General features: G+C 37.8%; 1 pseudogene; it reads right to left on the bottom strand.

Annotated features, from left to right (window-relative positions):
* LOC118841418 overlaps nt 1-14,062 on the bottom strand; it is a 72,572-nt pseudogene extending 58,510 nt beyond the window's left edge.
* Nucleotides 14,063-21,383: the final 7,321 nt, after the last annotated feature.

Below are 21,383 nucleotides of genomic sequence, written 5' to 3'. Positions count from 1 at the left end.
CTCTAAGGACCACACAGCCTTTCCATCTGACTTGCATAGCAAATGTCTTACATGTGTTGTCTTCCCCACCAGAATGTGAGCTCCTTGACAGCAAGGACTAATTGTTTTCCTTTTTATTCCCAGTGCTTAACACATAACAAGTGCTTAGTAAATACTCTTTATATTTGGGGTAAGGGAGGAGGGGGCAGGGAAACATATATATTGTACCTCTTATGTATCCTAGGCACTGTGCTAAATGCTTTTACAAATATTACCTTATTTAGTCTTCACAACAACCCCGGGAATTAAGTGCTGCTATTATCCTGGTTTTACAATTGAAGAAATTGAGGTAAACAGATGTTAAGTGACTTTCTCAGGGTTACACAGATAGTAAATATCTGAGGTTGGTTGTGAATTCAGGATCAGCACTCGACCTGCTGACCCACCTATCTCTCTTTCATTTATTTGTAATTTCCTTTTTAAGGCTGTGAGCCATTAGGCCCAATCAGTACATACATCCTCCCTTCAGTCAGGAAGAAATCTGGCCATCACTGTCGATGGCTCCTTCTTGCTATAAAAGAAAAGCAGTTTGATTAAATGCTAAACTCTGTGGTAAGGGTAATAAGAGCTGTGAGAGTTCATAGGAAAGGAGACCAAACAAGGCTGAATGGTTTCCCAAGTGGAATGGTACTCAAAGTAGTTCTTTAAAGATGGGGTATGTAGATGAGAGAAGGGAGGGTATTAGATATGTGATGTGTGTGTGTGCGTGCGTGTGTGTGTGCGCGTGTGTGTGTGTGTGTGTGTGTGTGTGTGTGTGTGTGTGTGAAGCATAACTGAAAGTAATACTATGGACATGACTAAATTGTGTATGTGCTACTGGAAAAAAAAAAAAAAACTATGTCCAAGATGGGGAAAGAAAGTTAGGAGAATAATGGGAAATCTGTTTAGCTGAAAGAAGTAGGGCTGGACTATTGTGAACTTTTAAAGAGGAATTCAGTGAATACTTTTCCTTTTTTCTCAACCCCCTTCACTGGTGTTTTAAATCTCATTTAAAATGAACTTTTGAAGGTTTCAGGTTAAAGAATAGTTGAAGATATTTAAAGGCTGATTAATTAAATCATTAACATTTCAAAAGGCAATATTTCAGAACTTCAATGACTCTGTGATCTTGTAGGTGGGTACTTTAAGTTCTGTGCAGGACACAATTTATCCAGCTTTTTCACCTTGTACAATTCTTGTCCATGGCCTCATATCATATGCATTTTTCTATAGATGATTTAGTCGATGAAACAGAAGTTTTCCTCTAGTCCAGAGTTGTTTGGTTGATGTTTTGTTCTGTTTTTGGTATTATGGACCTCTTTTGGCAGTCTGGTAAAGCCTATGTAGCCATAGAGTTTTAATTGCATAAAATAAAATACATAGGATTGCAAAGGAAACGAATTATATTTAAATAGTTATCATTTTTTAAAGTGCAAGTACTTAATGGTTACAAGCCCCTATTTCAATGCTTTTCTTTTCCTTTTTGAAGTTGAAATCATTTGATTTTAATCACATTTATTTACAAATTTGTTACTCTCTGTTCTACCCAGTGAAACATCATTTTCAACAAAATTAATCTTAAAGATTAGAAAAGGAAATTAAGCAAACAAAACAACATATATTGCTCAAGAGTAGCCATGAATGCCATGTATTATATACTCAAAGTCTTTTGTGTTATAGTTCTCCAAGGCAGGGAGGGAGGCACAATTTCTTAGTTCTTTTCCAAGGTTGTGCTTGGTCATTATAATTACACAGAGCTCAGTTTAATTTCATTTTCCTTTCCTTTTACCTTGTTATAATTAATGTGCGTATAATTTTCCTATTACTGTATATTCTCATATAAGTCTTCATCTATTTCTCTGAAATCTTCATGTTCACTTTTTGTGGCACTTCTTACATTCCATTATATTAAAGTACAACAATTTGCTTAAGTAGCACACAAGCGGTGGACACTTCGTTTTCAGTTATTTGCCTTCATAAATAGGCACTGCTGTGAAGACATGTATATCAGTAATTAAGGTAGGACTTTTTGCCGTTCTTCTCTTAAGTGCCTTTAATGATTCTGGCCTTTGTTTGAATGGGGCAGGTAAAATAGGATCTTTTGTCTTGGAGTGTTTCTCATCACTAAGACAATGTAATGGTAATCAGGGAAGGACTTTTGGTTGTCTTCTCCTTTGGAATGTTGAGGTAGTTAAGTACCTTTGATGAGTCTTGCCTTTCAAATGCAATGGCTATCAAAATGGGATTTTTCACTGTTCTTTGAGTGCTTCTCAGGACTGAGTTAATCAAGTGTCCAAGGGCCCTGAGATGGGTATACAAGACCTGAGGTTAGTGTTTGACTTTTGGGGCTCACTCATGGAAGGAGTGTTGACACTCTGGGCAAGCTGTAACTGCCCCGATAACCCAAACCCATTGGTTCTTTGGTAACTATGAGTTGTGATTTGAATGAGACAAGGTCTATCTGTTGATGTTTGTAATTTCTGTTTGTATTTGCCTTGAAGTTCAGGTGGCTGATCTTTTCCCCCTGAGCTAAGTAAATAATATTTGTTTGTGTGATTAAACTGATTATTAACCCCTTACAGTTGCTTTCCTTAGAAAAGCTGATTGGGGCAGCTAGGTGGCGCAGTGAGTAGAGCACTGGCCCTGGAGTCAGGGAGATCTGAGTTCAAATTCAACCTCAGACACTTGACACACTTACTAGCTGTGTGACCTTGGGCAAGTCACTTAACCCCTATTGCCCTACCTTCTTCCTAAAAAAAAAAAGCTGATCAAAGAACCTGTGCTGGCAGCTCTTGTTGCTGGTCTTGTTGGGTCTTACACTCTACAACAGCTGCTAGCTGAATTGTTGCTACAACATGGTATATATAGGCCCTTTCCTTCTGTCTTTGCCTTACATGGACTATCTGCCTAGCTGTAGGTTCTCTGGATCGAGGGTATGAGATCTTTTGTTTTCTGTTGGAGCCATAATTCCAAGTTGCTTGAACCAATTTACAATTCCAACAGTGTATTAGTGTGGTTCTCTTTTTGCAACTCTCTAATATTGATTATTCCCATCTTTTTTCATATTTATCAATTTTCTGTATGTGAGGTAAGACATCAGAGTTGTTTTGATTTGCATTTCTCTATTATAGATTTAGAGCATTGGTCTTTTGGCAATTCACTGCTATCAGCATTAGTCCTTTTCACAACAAAATCAACCCACTTCTTTTTCTGATCATTCTTTTCCTTGATGAATGAGTGAAAAATCATGTACTAAGTGCTTGCGCTATGCAAAACACTATGCTAAGCACAGGAATACAAATACAAACTCAAGGCAGTCTTGCTCTCCAGGAGTTCACATTCACATAAACTTGCAAATAACTCATCCTAGGCGCTATGATATAGGCTACTTACAATTACCACGAACCTCTTGAGTGCCATTTTGTACACTTCTAAACTTTGTTCTTTAGGAACTGTGATGTTCTGTGATTTGTAGTCACATAGAACTGATGGAAGAATAATGATTTTTTTTTTTAAATGAGTTAGAAAGTCCAAATGTTCTTGTTCACAGATCACACTGTACTGATTGCATTAAGTTCCAGAATACCGCAAGGAAGACTTCCTTAGTGAGAAATGCAGCTACTCAAAAAGAGATTTGTCTAATAATTTCCACAGGGGAAAAATGTGCAAAGATGGTTGATTTCTTGGATTATAACATATAGCTGGATGGCAGACCATTGATATCTATATCGATAAACAGATGTAGATATACACATATGCATACATATGTATGTATATACGTGAATATATGTGTATATATATGTGTATATATACACATATGACTTGGACAGACATGTAAGATGGACAGTGAGCTGAGCTGGGTCTAGAAATGAATAGGAGAGAGTAGACTAGTGTATCAGTAATTAAGGTGGGACTTTTTTTTTTTTTTTGCTGTTTTCTGTTTTGGAGCACTTATTTAATCAATTGCCCTTGATGCCTTTGTTTCTCTGATTAAATCAGGAGTCTCTGATGACCTGCTTACCTCAAGAGAATTGCATAGAAGCTTTTAGGTCATGTGAGTTTGAGTTTGCATGTTGTAAAGTCCTTTGACCCTGAACAGGGTATATAAACTCAGAGGTTGGTGTTTTGCCTTTGGGGCTCACTCATGGAAGGAGTGTTGAGACTCTGGGCAAGCCGTTGTAACTGCCCCCGGCTTTGCTAACCCAGGCCCGTTGGTGCTTCTCTTTTTGGTAACTATGTATGTGATGTCTTGATCAGACAAAGCCTGTCTGTTGAATATTGTTATTTGATCTGTTGATATTTTCTGTTTGTAATTTCTATTTGTATTTCCTCTGGAGTTCAGGGTGCTGGCTTTTCCCCCTGAACTAAGTGAATGATATATGTATGTTTGATTAAAGTGAGATTGTTAACCCCTTAAAGTAGCTTTCCTTAGAAAAGCAAATCAAAGAACCTGTGCTGGCAGCTCTTCTTGGGTCTTACACCTCAGCAGCAGCTGCTAGCCAAATTGTTGTTATAACTAGATTATATTTGTAAAATTGTGTTGTGCTTTCAGAGACCCAAAATGTTCTAAAAACAATAAGGTGATGATACTCTGAAATGCATAGTCCAAGTGCCAGCAGAGTATTAAAAATGCATACTAATCATTCAGAAACATTTGAATCTCCCAAGGTTTTTCTCTTTTCTCTTCTTCCTCTTTCTCCTCCTCCTCTGCCTCCTCCTTCTCTCCTCCTTTGCTTCTTCTTCTTCTTCTTCTTCTTCTTCTTCTTCTTCTTCTTCTTCTTCTTCTTCTTCTTCCTCCTCTTCTTCTTCTTCTTCCCTATTTCTCCATATATTTTACTTTTCCTTTCTGTGACTCTCTCCTTCTCTCATTCTTTGTCTTTTAATTTTTCCTTACCTTTCTTTTTTCCTGCCTCCTCCTTCTTTCTCCCTTTTCTGCTTTCTTCACTTTTTTCCTCCATTTCCTGCCCTCAGTCAACCATAATCTGAATAGAAGTATATTTAAAAAGAATCCTTCTAGTTATTGAATAAAGTTTTATGTTTCTTATCCTCTTATCATTGATATAGCATTTAGTTGTTTTAATTTTCCCTTTGATCAATGGAGAAACACCCTAATGCATTGGATATTAGGCTTGAGTGCAAAAAAAATGAATTTAAAAAATGAAACAATCTCTTCTCTTGGGAAATTTACATCATAACAGGGAAACAACAAATATATACAGAATAAATATGAAGAGAATAAAAACAAAGTAGATAAATATAAGGTAGTTTGGGAAAGGACTCACTAGCAGTAGGGCCAATTAGAAAAAGTCTAACTTAGAAGGGATTGCTTGATTTGTATCTTGAAGGAGTTGAGGAATTTTTTGAAATGGCAATGGGGAGAGAGTACATTCCAGGCACGGGTAGAGATCCACTGCAGAGGAACTGAGATGGGATATGGAGTGTTGTACATACTAGCTGTGTGATCTTGGGCAATCATGTAACTCTCTCTTTCCCCAAATAACTCTTTAAGTTATATATAAGTCGCAGACAAGTTTCTGACCTGCATCAATAGATGATATTTCCCTACTCTGAGTCAATCAATGAAATCAGAGATTCAGATTTGCTGATAGAAACAAAACAAAACAAACTTCATCCTTTGGCCTTACAAAAGTTTGAGGGTAAGTGTCCGAGCCACATGCCACAAATCATAATGCTTGAGTTACAGTTAGAGTTGTGATAATTGTGTTTACATAAATTTCAATAACTGTGAGTTTATTATAAGTTACAAGAAATAACAGGTGACTTTTCTGAAAGGGTTTGCCCTTGATCTTTAATAATAGTGAAAGTTTCCATCTTATACCTTTACAATCTGAGATTTAGCAAGAATTATATGCATTTACTACCACATATTATCACAGATTCTAGTTTGGAATTACATAGCTTATCATTATTTATAGATATTTGATCAAGAGTGGAAAGGGTTGTTTGAGATTGAAACAAAACAAAACAAAACAAAACAACTCTTTCCTAAGTATTTAGGCAGTCTCATGTATTTGAAAATCTAAGGAACTGATCCAGAGAAGTGAACACACTAACTAATCTTGATGTTAGTCAGAGTGAGTTGGCTGATGAGAAATCCTAGAAGAACAACATTATCCTCTGAATTGGCACCATTAAATACTAACAGTTTCTAGCACATAAATACGTGGGTGACCTAGATACTAAAATATTTGTAGCATATTTCATAGAAGTTGAAAACCAAAACCAAAATTGCTGTCTATCAACTGTGGAGTGACTGAATGTATTCTAGCAAATGAATGTAATGTCATATTATAGCACTGTAAGTAATGATCAACATGAGGAATTCAGAGAATCATCGGAAGATTTGTAGGAAATGATGCAGTCTGAAGTAAGCAGAACTAGAAGAACAATGACTGAGTGGCCTATTGGAAAGAGTGCTAGATTTGGAGGCAGAGAACCTGGGTTCAAATCCTTAGTCTTCTATTTAATAGCTATGTGACCTTGGAGAAATCACCTCATTGCTCTAAGTCCCAATATCATCATCTCTAAAAAAGAAGGTTTGGATTAGAAGGCTCTTAAAGTTTTCCAGTTCTAAATCTAGGATACATAGTGATAGCAACAGTGTCAACGAAAATAATACTAGGAGGTAGTCTAACTGATTAATTGCAATGACCAATGTAGGTCTTGGCAACTGACAATAAAACATATCTCAATATGGTGATGAGGGACTACAGTTGTGATATAGGGTATATACTATCAGGTAAAAATTAGTACTGGTTGGTTTTACCTAAAGGTTTTTCTTTGTTTTCTTTGTGTGTGTGTGTGTGTGTGTGTGTGTGTGTGTGTGTGTGCATGCATTTATGTGTGTGTGGATTAAGGGGAAATTAATGTGTCGCAAAAACAAAAGGTATCGGTAAAGCTTAAAAATGCATTAGGTGACTAAGTTCAATTCATTAGAAAAGTCTGTATTTGTAAAGTACTTTACAAACTATAAAATGTTATATAAAGTCCATTAATATGAATACAAAATAATTATATGTGTCATTTAAATAAATTATATAAAAGCATATGGCATATATTATCACCGTTTCTGTTATTATTATGGTCATACTATATAAACCTGTAAATCATCTGCATAAATATGATAATTAAACCCAGGGGAGATGATGAGTTCACCAAGAGAGAAAATGTAGCACAAGGATTCTTAATCTTTTTTGTATCCTGTATCCCTTTGCAGTCTGGTGAAACCTATGGATCTTTTCTTAGAATAATGCTTCTAACAGCATAACATAAAACAGTAATCAATATGTATATTTAAAAAATCAAGTTTAAACACCCCAGCTTAATAGCCACTGGTATAGAGAGAAAAGAGAAGAAAGCTTGGCAAAGAGTCTTAGAACATACTGAAGGGGGAAGCAATTGGAAGTTGATGAGGACAAATTATAGATTGGGGGGGTGAAGAATAGGTACAGATGGAATGATAGGTGGTTATGGTCAGATAGAGGAATGTCAGAGTGTTTAATTAAGGAACTCTACTACCTGCAGGTAATGGTGAGATCTTTGTGGCTGAGGTGGGAATGAATGAGTAGGTCATGGGATTTAAGCAGACTGAGAATTGGAAGCCAGTTAACATGAGAACAGGAATTGGGGAAGATAGTGAGTCATTTACTAACTTACTTGAATAAAGAGGGTAATGACTTGGAAGCTGGTAGCCAGCAGCCACTATGAACTGCATAGGGTAGAAAATGCTGATGCTTTGAACCTCAAAGGAGGAGGGAGGGTCTGGAAAAAAAAGATAAAGACAATGTCTTTCTGAAGCTTCATATCTTTTCTGTTTTGATATATGTTCCTCTGGGGGCAATATTGGCCACACGGTGATTTTTCAATAGCATTCTATTCAGTGACATTAAAATTATCTCTGACAGTTTACTGAGTAGGTGTATCTTTCTTGCTTATCATTAGCTGGTGGTTTTTTTTTATTGTTTTCCTCATTATTCTGATCACTCACAATCATGTTAGGCCAGTGAGCGAAAGTTGAAGATGTACTTGTCTCTTTACCTACCAATTTTCTTTCTTTCTCTACCTGAATAATGCAAGCTTTGGAATTGCATCAGAAAACCAACTGTAGGTGACAACATTATGTTTTGGGGGAAATAATTAAGGAGACAGCTGTGCATCTCTACTTGTCTTGTTCCTTAAGTCTTGGTGGATTGACTTATCAACACCAACTCAGATAACATTAGGATAGAAATAGAAAAGTTGGAAACCCACAAGTTAGGACACATCGGTTGTCACTAAATGAAGGGGAAAAGCAGCAATGTAAAAGAATACCAGTTTTGCTTAATAAAAGATGATCTGAGAGGAGGCTAGAGATTTTTCTCTTGTGACTGCCTCTTATGGTTGAAATGAAATGCATTTTTTTTAAAAGAACCTCAATGAGTGGAATATTTAAGCAGCCTTTTGATAATACCAGGGGAGCTTCTTCCTGCAGCATCTAATCTGAAGGAACATTTATCCTAAAACTATTTGAGCTCTTCCATAGATATCCCACCACAGCATTGGGTAAAGGCCATAAAACCTCTCCCTTGCCACTAGGCAAGCTTAAAGTTTACTGAATAAATGTTTTTTAAAGCATGTTTAGGTAGCTTCGGAATCTTGCTCTTTCTGACACTCCCTCACTCAGACTTTGTATTGTTTTCACCCTGATCTTAATAATAATAATCGCTAATATTTATATAGCACCTAAGACATGCCAGGCTCAGGGCTAAATGCTTTACAAATATCTCATTTTACTTTCACTATACTTGGAGGTAGGTGCTATTATTATCCCCATTTACAGATGAGGAAACTGAGGCAAATGGAGGTTAAGTGACCTGCCCAGGGTCACGCAGCTGATGAGTGTCTAAGGTTGAATTTGAATTCAGATCCTCCTGACTCTTTCCACAGTACTACCTAGCTGCTTGATATGTAAAAAAGATACTACTTTTCTTTCTCTCTTTTTCTTCCCAATTATTTTTTCTCCCCAGTAGAATCATCTCTATAGCTACTTTCTGACATTAAGAACAACTCATGTTTCCATAGCACCTTCAGAGTTTACAAAGCCCTTTCCACACAGCAACCCTTTGGGGGTAGGTATGGCAAATATCATCATTTTACACATTAAGAGATAGGGACGCTCCGTGACTCTCCAATAAACATACAGCTAGTGAGGCTGCTTCAAACCCAGGACTTCTGATTCTAAGTCCAGTACTCTACTTTGCCTCTTAGATTAGTATGAGAATCAGCTCTGTAAGGGGGCATCTATCTAGGTGTCACAGTGGATAGAGTTCCAGGTGTGGAGTCAGGAAGACTCATCTTCCTGAGTTCAAATCTGGCCTCAGACACTTACTAGCTGTGTGACCCTGGGCAAGTCACTTAATCCTGTTTGCCTCAGTTTCATAATCTGTAAAATGAGCTGGAGAAGGGACATGACAAACCACTCCAGCATCTTTGCCAAAACAACCCCAAATGGGGCCATGGATAGTCAGAAACAACTGAAAAATGACTAGATACCAACTGCTCCGTAAGAATGACTTCCTCCAACAGGCAACATGCTTCGAGGAAAGAACATTGCATTTGGAATCTGAGGTCCTGGGTTCATTTTTTGCCTCTGTCACTTACTGTGACACTTGGACACTCAATCAACAGACTTTTAGCAAGTGCCAGGCCCTCAGCACAAAATCAAAACAATCCTTGCCCTCAAAGAGCATATATTTTATAGGACAATTTCCCTCACCTCTCTATGCCCCAGTTTCTTCATCTGTAAAATTATGATATTTACTAGATGATTTCCAAGATCCCGTCAGGCTCTAAATCTGACCCTGAAATCTGTGTTAACCTCAGCCTGTTACCTAGACTATTTCTATCTTGTGGAAGGCAAATGATTCTAAGGTGGACACCACAAAAAGTTGTCTTGGTCATGGCATTTTGCCACTAAGGTGAAGTCTCTGCCCTAGACAGCCTATCCTTGGACCTCCCACCTGTCATTTGAAAAAGGGCTCAGTATCTAGAGTCCCTTTTATTTTTATTTTGCTCCACTTGGGAGGCATGAGGACATGCCATGATGTATGGGAGTGATTGGGTATCCAGTGATCTATCAGACTCCAGCAAGAAAAGAAAGAACAGAAATAATAACCACACAAGCTGAGATAACAGAACTTGGGGAAACCCAGGCCCAAGGGAAATGTAGATCTATTAGACATTTTCCAGTCTTCAGTTTTGATAAGATTTTGCTTTATCTCTCAATAGGAAGTGGAGGGGAAAAACCAAAGTAAACCAAACCAAACAGTATTATCTATCCCGAAAATAATAAAGGCAGAACATTGTTATGACTTCTGTTCCCCAGGATCTCAAGTAATTTCAAGTAACATCTAAATAATTGTCCTAAGATTCTGAATAAATATATTAATTGGTTAGTCAACAAGCATTTTTAAGGACTTTATACGTGCCAGACACAGTGCTAAACTTGGGATATAAAGAAAGAGCCAGAATATCAATTTGTCCTCAAAGAATTTACATTCTAATGAGGGAGACAACATGTATATGAATAAGTGCATACAGAATACATATAGTGTAGGTGGAAAGCAAATGTATGCGTCAATGAATCAGCAGCTGGGAGGTGTGGAGAAGGGAAGGCCTCCTGCAGAAGGGGGGATCTGAAGTCCCATGGAAGTCACAGAACCAAGAGGTGGAAGAGGATGGAGTGCATTCCAGGTATGGGAAATAGCCAACAAAAAGCCATGGAGACAGGAAAAGGAATGTTGTGTGAGCAAAAGCAAGTAGGGGGCTGATGTTGCTGTCTTGTGCTTGGAGTGTTTAGGGAGTACTAGCATGTCTGGGGTAAGGGCTTGCTGAACCCTTTTCAGGGATGCTCAGCCACCTTTGGTGTCCACTTGTTACCCAGCTCCCACCTGTGGCTTTAAGAAACTACAGTAGGCTCAGACAGGTTAAGCCAGGTCGAGGGTAACTGACAAGCCACAAACCTAAGTTTGGGGAATAAAGGGTGTCTACCCTAAGCATGTGGAGACTTTCCCTGGCAGAATAGGCGGAGGAGAACAATTTGTTTTAAGGGCAATCGAAGTGGCTGAATCAGGCGCTTATAGCTTGGTCAGAAATGGAAGGTGTCAAGGTCATCCACTGCATCCTGGGCCATCACAGGATGTCGTGACTTTCGTCTTGTCACTGGACTTCTATGACTCTGGAAGAGAGAACGAGGCTGATGACTTTGTGCAGCTCTGCCTCATTTAAATCCAATTCACCCAGTGACATCATTGGTCCTTTTTGAAAGGAAGGACAAATGACAATATGACTCTAAGCAAGTCACTCTGTTGTTTAATCATTAAAATATGAGCTCCTTGAGGACTGGGACGAGTTTTTGTTCAATGCTTAGCACAGTGTCGGGCATGTAGTAAGTGTTCAAGAAATGCTTGTTGAAAGTTGTGGTATATGAACGTAATGGAATACTATTGTGCTATAAGAAATGATGAGCAGGCAGATTTCAGAAAAACCTGGAAAGACTTCTGAGAACTGATGCTGAGTGAAATGAGCAGAACCAGGAGAACATAGTACACAGTTACAGCCACATTGCACGATGACTACCTTTGATAGACTTGGCTCTTCTCAGAAATGCAAGGTTCTAAGACAATTCCAAAAGGCTCAGGATGGATAATGCTATCCATATACAGAGAAAGAATTATGGAGTCTGAAAGCAGAACAAAACATACTATTTGCTCTCTCTCCTTTTTGTTTTATTTCCTCTTTCTTGTTGTTCATTCCATTGGTTATAATTCTTCTTTACAACATGACTAATGTGAAAATATGTTTAATGTGAATATATATGTAGAGCCTTGATCAGATTGCATGATGTCTTGGGGAGGGGGGAGGGGAGGAAAGGGGAGAAAATTTAAAACTCAAAAGCTTGTGGAACTGAATGTTGTAAACTAAAAATAAATAAATAAATTTAAAAAATAAAGATAAATTACCACAAAAAACAATAAAGAAAAAGAAAATGGATATTATCAGACACTAAAACAGAAAAGAAATACTCGTTGGCTGGCTGATGGACTTTCAGTGCCTCAGGTAACTCCCCAAGGCTTCAAGTTACAGGAAAGGTGCAGATCTTCATTGGTAGACATTCCTCACTGGGAGCTCTCTACATTAATGAAATCACAAGTCTAATATGACAAACAAACAAACCAAGAAACAAAAAACAAAACTCAAACAACAACAACAACAAATCCAAAAACGATAAAGCAAGCCAAAATAAAAGTGAGAAGCAAAAATAAGTACTTGGACTGAGATTCTTATTGAAAAGTTCTTTAAATAACTGTGATTTGGCATTTGGTTTGCCTACCCTAATATTACCTTTTGGAAAAATTAATGCATCCTCTAGCCCCTAGTATTTGGGATGGTATTAAGGCTGCAAAACCAAAACTGAAAAGAAGTATGACTTCTACCATTTTGTTGGTGGAGTACTTTCTCCATACTGAAGGAAGAACCAGGATAAGAGAGGTGGAGAGTCTATAGGATTGGGTTTATGCTGCACCTTCCCCACTGCCAAAGTGAATAACAAGACCAGCCTCTAAGTGGATTTATGACAGGCGTCTGCTATTCAACATTTATTGCAAACTCTTGGCATTTTAGGATACAATTCATTAGTTCATAAGATAATATACAATGCATAATGCCTGCATATACCATAACTATTTTATGATAATTAGTTTTGGACTCATTTAGATAGGATTTATTTATCCACTGCTGTAAAATCCCCACGGCAATGAATCTGCCAGCATCTGGTCTCTGTATGAGGCTATGGCCTAAGCATGTACTAGGCTAATCAGGACAGAAAGTGATTGGGGGCTTTCCTCCTATTTGTTCTATGGGGCTTGAGGATTTAAAGAGAAAGGTCTTAGAGAGAGACATATTCCCAATGGCAGGGCTTTGTCTGATGAACTCTAGTAGATAATATATCACAAGCTCTTTTTACTAATTACAGATCGAAATGGAGATACCGCGACAACCCAATAAATAAGGAGCAGATAAGGGGAAAACAACCTTGTTAATGACCTCTATTCAGTGTACAAGTCCTATCAGATCAATGTGTGTCTAAACTCTACAGGAAAACCCATTACAAAGCAGATTCCAATGGCATGGATCTGGTGATGTTGCCCGTCACAGCCCATCCCCACTGTCCTCAGTGATACATGGCAAGAAAGTAAATAATATCCGTGTCTATCGACAATAGTGTCAAAATGATTTTTTTTCCTGTGCAAAGAGAGCAGTGTCCTTGACCCCAGACTACAAGTAAACTGTGAAGACTTAATCGACTTGGTATTTCCATTTCTCTTTGATATTTTACCTGCAAGTAGTTTGTTAATAGTTTGTCCTTGTTGAATGGAGCTGCCTGGAATGTAGCTGACGGTTCTATTTTGCCCACATCTTCAGATGTCATGAGAGGAAAGAGTTCCTTTTCCCAAATGCAACTTCATGGCTGCCTGTTCTAAAAATATGCCCCATGTCTTCGGACTGGCTCAGCAGGGTGAAAATTCTTGATTAGCTCTCTCCAGCCTCAGCAGGCTGGCCAGGGAACAGGACCAAATGAAGACAGATGTGAATCTGAGCAAGGGAAACTGCATTTGGAGAAAATACTTAAAACATAAGCCACAAATAGCTCAGAATTTCCAAGGGGCGTTTTACTCCTGCACTGACCAGTTAGGAATAGGAGTGGTACTGCAGACTGTCCTAATTATGGATGGTAGGTGTGACTTGCTAAATGCCTCTTGCACCTACAGATAAGTTATATGTGTTGTTTTCCTTTGCCCTTTATAATTTCAACAGGAGTTTGGGTAGAAATGAAATCCCAATTATCGACAGAAAATACTCCCTCCTTTATCCAATTCACCTGCCACACAGATCTATCATCTGGTTAAGAGGGAACCTTTTGGGACATCTATTGAGCTGATCACTCACTTTTGGAGGGATTCAGGGTGATGGGAAAGGTGGCCATGGTGGCTATTTCTGCACAGTTGCCTGAGAAATTACTATGTTGTCTGGAGTCTTGGCCTCAGAGGAGAATAAACTCCTGGAATTGCCAATTAGCCACACAACGGGAGAGAAATCTCCACTGCAGAAAGATGGGGGGTTTGCTCCGTTGCTGCCTTAGTCGAAGATAGATGGACTGAATAAGTCAGATTCTACCAGAGGTGTCCAATCTTATTATATAATCTACTTTCAAAGGTTTTCAGGTTTTCTCCCTTGGTGACCTTTTCATTCTCTCTCTTAAGCTACCATATTTTTTAACTGTATTAGACACACACACATAGTTCTTTATTTTATATTTGTGCTCTATATATTTGTGTATGTGCTTGTCATCTCCCCCATTAAAATAAACACTCTATCTTAGTAAGAATTATCTCATTGTATCCTACAACCCAACCTGGTACCCTACACATAGTAAACAATTGACAAATCCAGAAGAAAGCCCTCAACAATATGATTCTTTTTGTTCTTTCCCCATGCCCCCAAGCCCAAGTTATTGATGGCTCCCTGTCCATGAAGTACATAATAGATATTGGCCCTTGCACAAATGAGAAAGGAGTTCATTACCAGTATACAGTGAGTGAAGTTTATCAGGATAGGCATGGAGAAAAGTCCCCCTCATTCACTGAAGGCACTTGGTAAAGTATTTCAGAGCAGAAGCAAAGCTCTATTCTTTATTCTCCAAAACCAGAAAATGGAAAAGGTGTTTTAAATGTTACTGGTCATTTCCAATCAACCAGAACACCCAGCTTCCAGCAGGTGGAGGACAAAAACAAAATTATCAATCAGAGGACATAGTTGGGAACGTTCTGCTAGTGAGTGACCCTGAACCATACCAAGCTCCTCTAGTACCCAGAAACCTAAATGGGTTTCAAGATCTTAAAAGAAAATATTTCATTGAGCCTTTCTCTGAATACTGTTTGAAGAGAGATTGCTTGCTAAGTATTCTGATAACACAAAAGATATCCCTCAGCATCCTTTCATGCCAGCTCCTCTGTGAAGCTTTCCTTGAGCACCCCAGACTTACCTGATACACAGGATGTCTCCATCCTCTGACCTCCTGTAGCAATTGCTGTCTATGCCTCTGATTTGGCACTAGCTGCTAATTTGTTCATCATCTTTTCAGTTGTATTTCAGTCATTTCAGACTTGTCCAAATCTTTGTAACTCCATTTGGGTCGTTTTTTTTCCTTTGGTAAAGATGCCAAAGTGGTTTGTTATTTTCTTCTCCAGCTCATTTTACATATGAGGAAATTGAGGCAAATGGGGTTAAGTGACTTGCCTAGAGACACACAGCTAGTAAGTGTCTGAGGCCAGATTTGAACTCAGGTCTTCCTGACCCCAGGTCTGGCTCTACTCACTGTACCACCTAACTGCCCTTTGCAATTATGTTTTCCAATTCTCCATTCCCAGCTGTTAGTGCTTTTTCCTATTCTTCCCTATTCTCAGCTCCCTGCCTCAAACATGCTCTGTATTTATTTTGTATGTGCTCTGTATTGTGTGCACAAGTGTGTATGTATGCAATGAAAGCTCCTGGAGGGCAGGGAATACTAATGGGTTTTATGTATGTACATGTGTCTATCTAGGTCTTGTTGAACTGAATTGCACCAACTTTACCTACAAACCTGCAGAAAAGGGACCTTGTCTTTGATTTCCATTTGACTTAGCAAACATTGGTTAGTATGACAAATGCTGCTCCACACAAGGTCCTGTGCTAGGTACTATGTCTTACACTGCTTCTCCTTCTCCCCTACCCAGGCCTTAAGTGCAATGCTTTATATACAATATGCCCTGTTATATTTGTTGGTTGATTCACTTACTCATAGTTAAAGGTTGTATTTTCATTAGAGAGATTGATATTGATGGCTTAAATTTCTCGGTTCCAACAGCGTAATGCAGACCCATCCCCAGACCTAATTTAGACACACCCCAGGGCTTATTTGACCAACAAAAATGGTCAGGGTTAACACTGCCACTACTTATGTTGCTAAGTGAGCTTGGCTAAGTGATTTTACATCTCTGGGCCTCAGATGTATCCTCCATATAATTAGGACTGACACTAATGAATCTCTAACCTTTTTTGAGCTATGGATGCCTTTTACTCAGTCTGCTGAAGTCTATGGTATTTTCAGAAGAATTGTTTTAAATGTATAAAACTAAATACAGATGATCACACAAGATTTTAATAAGCAAGTTCAAACACCCCAGATTAAGAACCCTTTTGTTAAGATTTCTTCTCAAACTAACATTTTATGATTCCAACAAAATTAATTGAGGGCAGAAGGAGCAAATTTGTTTGGAGGAAAAAGTAGAAGTCAACAATTTATAAACTTGTCCTAAGCTTGGAGCCTATAGAGTGAGACAAATAGAATGATTTTATTGGCCCTGGAAGCCAGGGAACATGGAGCAGTCAGCCTGAGGGTCAGAGGGCTGTAGAAGAGTACCATTTGACTTAATTCATACACTAGGTAGGTGAGAGAGAGAAACAGAGACAGAGAGATGGAGACAGACAGACACACACACACACACACACAGATCGAGAGAGACACAGAGACAGAGAGAGACACAGAGACAGAGAGAGAGACACACAGAGACACAGAGACAGAGAGACACAGAGAGAGACAAATAAAGAGAGGCAGACAGAAAATCAGAGACAGAGAGACAGAGGCACAAACAGAGATAGAGACAGGGAGACAATACCACAACAGAGACAGAGATGGAGAGACACATACACAGAGATAGAGACAGGGAGATAAGACTGAAACAGAGATAGAGACAGAGAAAGTGAGAGATAGAGACAGAGAGACACACAAAGAGAAATAGAGAGAGAAAGAAACAAAGTGATATAGAGATAGAGGTAGAAATAAGACAGAAATACACAGAGAGACAGATGAGAGAGATAGAGACAGAACTTAGGTAAAGGGACAAAGGTGTTTGTGAAAACTGGAGACTGGAATGGGACAAGTAAGACACAGCAGATTTAGGGGTTAAGGTGAACCCTAAATGAATGCTAAATATGCTAGGTATTTATAATTTGGGTATGTATGTATCTCAGACCTTGAGATTCATAATATCATAGGATCATATATTTCCTTAGAGTTAGATGGACCTTAGAGATCATCAAGTCAACTCTTTTAGTTTGCAGATGAGGAAATTGAGGCAGAGAGATGTTAAATTACCTGTTGGGGACCACGCACTTAGTAAGTGTCTGAGGCAGGATTTAAATAACCCAGAACCTCTTAAATCCAAGTTAAGTGTTCTGTTGACTACACTATGAATTGTAGTAGAATTAGAGTAGATTTTGTCAGACCCTAATGTTCTAATGACTCCCTTTGGAGGGGTATTATTGGAGAAAACAATGGGAAGATCATGATCTAAAAAGCAAAATCCTTTCTGTCCATTAAGAAATGTTTTTTTTTTTTTTTTTCTGAGAAGTACCTTTGGTGTTTGAGTCACAGTAAAGTACAAAGTTAGCATGGATATGACCATCTCTCTTCCCAATTTGTACCAATTTCATTCATTGTTGATGTGGCTTGGAAGCAGTCTCAAAAGGTCCAGATGTCAGGATTCACCTAGAAATACCATTATCCGGTTACAGAAGAATCATTATACTAAAACAATTCAGTGTCGGGTCTTCTCTTAAGACAGGTATATAGGCTATAAATATATAGTTCAGGGACAAGCACAAGGTATTTCAAAATGGTGGCAACTTGTACTTACCATTGGTAGGTCACATTTTTCAGTAGTGCTTATGAATCTGCACTGTCATCCACATCCTCTTGTCCAATTTGCCTTGTGAGTGGTGCCATACTTCTACTATATGAGTGAGTTGAGGATCACAAGTATAATCTGTAGCCATGGAACAGAATAAATGCCATATTCCTGTTTGAACCCATGACTTCATTATCTTTAGCACTGTATTTTAACTCCCCAAGTCAATTAGTTGGGGGGATAGAAAAATTTACTTGATTCTTGTGTGAATTTTAAGTACTTGTTTTCTTTTGAGTCAAGTCAAGGGTAAGTATACTAGCATTTGAAGGAGGAAACACACAAGAAAGTGCATAATTGGGTTAGAGATGAAGGGGAATAGCTGAGAGAATGGTGAAACCTTTAAGAGTCAGCTCTTCTCACATCTGCCCAGGAAGACTTCTTAGAAGAAATTAGATCCTAGGAGCAGAGCACAAGTATATGAAGAATTATGCTGATAGCATAATACACTATCATATAGCATTATAAGCATGTGCTTGAGATGTTTTCTGAAAGGAACAATTTGGGGGAAGGCTCAGAGTTTGTGGGACGCGCTCAGCACTTCCCTCAAAACACAAGCTGGAACAATGGTAAGATTAAAAAAAAAGGAGGCTATTCATTAAACTAATAAGGCCAATGATGTGATAGAATTGTAAAAGGGCATTTTTTTGTTCCAACTCTAGCTTGGGTTAAGTAAGAGGGTCTCCTAAGATTGGAGACGTTCATTTCAACAAGAATAATGAATTTCATTGTAGTTAAAATGAATATAATTGTAAGTGCTGACACTTACTGTCACTTAAGAGATTTTTTTTTCAAGGGAACAAAACACCAGAAATGTCTCTTGCCATTTTTCCCCCGGGAGCAAAGAGCACCTCCTTCATTTCAGGCTCAGTTGCCAGCCCCTGAGATTAGCCCTTAGATCGTTGTCTGCCAAAGACCTGTTACTCTCTCCTCTTCTCATCCAGACTTTATTAAAACATATGACCTCCAGCCTTTCAGTTTTGAGCCGGAACCACTTAATTAGAAAGCATCAAATAAACCAAGATTGAATTCTTTATCAATGCTTACATGACATCAGTAAAGCTTTGTGATGGGCAACCCTCACATATCAGTCATTTACATTCCTTCTCCAAATCGTGGGAAGACCGATGACCACTCTCCATGAATGCAACCACTACAACTCATTCCATTCACTATGCAGGTCAGAAAGTGTCGGTAGAGCAAACACTCAACTGCTTAATGGTCAAAAAATCAATTAGATTTCTTATACTTTTACTTCTATATGATACTAATTACTATGTGTTTTTTTCTTTATTAAATTGACTAGTGGTTTTGTTGCCATAGGATATAGCCTAAATCCATAAACAGAGCTGTAACTAGGAATTTTTGCATCTGGAGCAAGACCACAAACTCTGCTCAGAGCAAATGGCACAAAAAATGCCCTTGCTTTTGTGGCCTGGACAGGATATTGTCCTATGAGTATATGTATGGGAAATGAAGACCCTGGGCCACTGGTTATGATCATGATAGGGTATAGAAGGAACCACCTAAGTATGCTATTGGATAGCTTCCTTTGTCATCTCAGTATTATTACTAACCAGGTTCTGTTTCTTTGTATGTTTATTTCTGTTGTTGACCTGAAAGTGGCATTGGCACCATCTAAATTTGGTGCCCTAGAATAAGGCCCTTGTTGTCCCATACTAATTTTAGCCCTTTATGTACATATGAGTTGCCAGGCTGGGTCTGATTGAGATTCATGGACTCTAAGTTCAAAGTCAATAAGAAATTTAAGTGCCTAATATGTGCAGAACATTGTGCTAGGAATTGGATGAGATAGAAAGTTCAAATAAGATATAACTTTTAAACTCACAGAGCTGATAGAGAATATGGAATGTGTTCAGATAACTATACTCTTACATTATTATTGATCATGTGATCCTTATAGATTGCAAGCCATATATTCTTTCTCAGCCTGTGTATTTTTTTAGCAAATAAGAATTTTTATTAAACAGTAACACATTAAAACATACCAGCTTTTGATAGTTACATTTAGTAACCATTAATCTCTTATCATTTTTGTCAAATTTTCATGAGTGATGCATTACTTGAAATTCGAGGAAAAATTTTATATTATAAAGTTCATCTAAATGTTACATCTGCTGTAAATGAGTGATACTTTATAAAGTTTATCAGATACTTTTCATGTATATTGTCTCATTTAACACTCATCACAGTCCTCTGAATGAGGTAGCACAAACATTTTATCTTCATTTTATAATTAAAGAAACAAAAGCTCAGAGGGATTAAACAATTTGCCCAAAGTCACATGACTAGTAGATGGCATAGCAAGTACTAGATCCATGGTCTTCTGACTGCTAATCTAGTGTTCATTATAACATATTGTACCATAAAGAATGGTTGGTTTTGCTTGATGGGTTACTGAAGATGAATTTCATATCTACATTTACAGAACATATTTGTAAGTCAGAAAACCCAAACTAATTTATTGACTTCGGTTCCAATAAAAGCCTTATTTATTCTTTCAGTATACATGGTTCTATGACTGAAAAAGACTCATTTTAAAATTGATTCATGATTTACCTTTTTTTAAAGTTGTTATATAAAGTGGTTTTTAATTGATCTATTTTATTAGATAAACCTGGTCTTGAAAATGGAGAAGAAATCTAATAAGAAGGAGGAACTGACACAAGTGAATAATGTTTTAAAATTTGCTAGTAAATTACTGAAGGTAAAAGTAAAGTTGAAATTAGAATATAACATAGGTCTGTGTGGTGGTCTATTTTTACATCTTGCATCATCTAATTTCCTTCTACTTTTCATCTTGATTCATAACCTTACATTCTTCAAAGTATTTGTGGTTTATTTTTGAGCATATCCACATAATTTGTATGCCTTCTTAGAGGTGTTCTAGTATTTCATAATTTAGCATTATAAGAAATATATAATTGCTAGTATATGAATGAACTTAAATGCTGAAAATAAAGGAAATTCTGTATTGATTTGAAGATTTTTTCACTCTATATTTATTAGAGCAACTTACTTTCAGCCTCCACAAGGACATGGAAAGTCATAAAGGTTTTGTCCAATGTGTTAGAAACCTTTCTCTTGATCCTTTAATATTTTATGGATAACAGTGTAACATTTGACCTGTCCCTCTGTTATTTTTCATTATTACTGAATGATCAGATAACTTCCTTAATAATCTGTGCAGAAGTGATTATTAAATCTATAAGAATAAATAAGAAAGCCCCAAAGAGACTGTGTTAAGTAGAGAATGTAGCCATTGAACCTTGGGAGAAGACTAGTTACACTAAAGGGTTTTTGGAGGTCAAGGAGTCAAAAAAGAAAGGAGGACATTTTGAGATGTAATCAAGAGAGTGTGGTGACATCTTTTCAACAAGGGCAAAGTGAATATCTACTAGGAGGGAGAGGGTAATCATTGTCAAGGGTATTTGGAGGCCAGGAATGATGAAGACTGAAAACAAAAAGACCAGTGAGTTTGGTGATTAGAAGGTGATTGGT

Source organism: Trichosurus vulpecula, chromosome 1 (assembly GCF_011100635.1).
Source record: "Trichosurus vulpecula isolate mTriVul1 chromosome 1, mTriVul1.pri, whole genome shotgun sequence".
Classification (NCBI taxonomy): domain Eukaryota; kingdom Metazoa; phylum Chordata; class Mammalia; order Diprotodontia; family Phalangeridae; genus Trichosurus; species Trichosurus vulpecula.
This window is presented reverse-complemented; position numbering and strand designations above follow the sequence as displayed.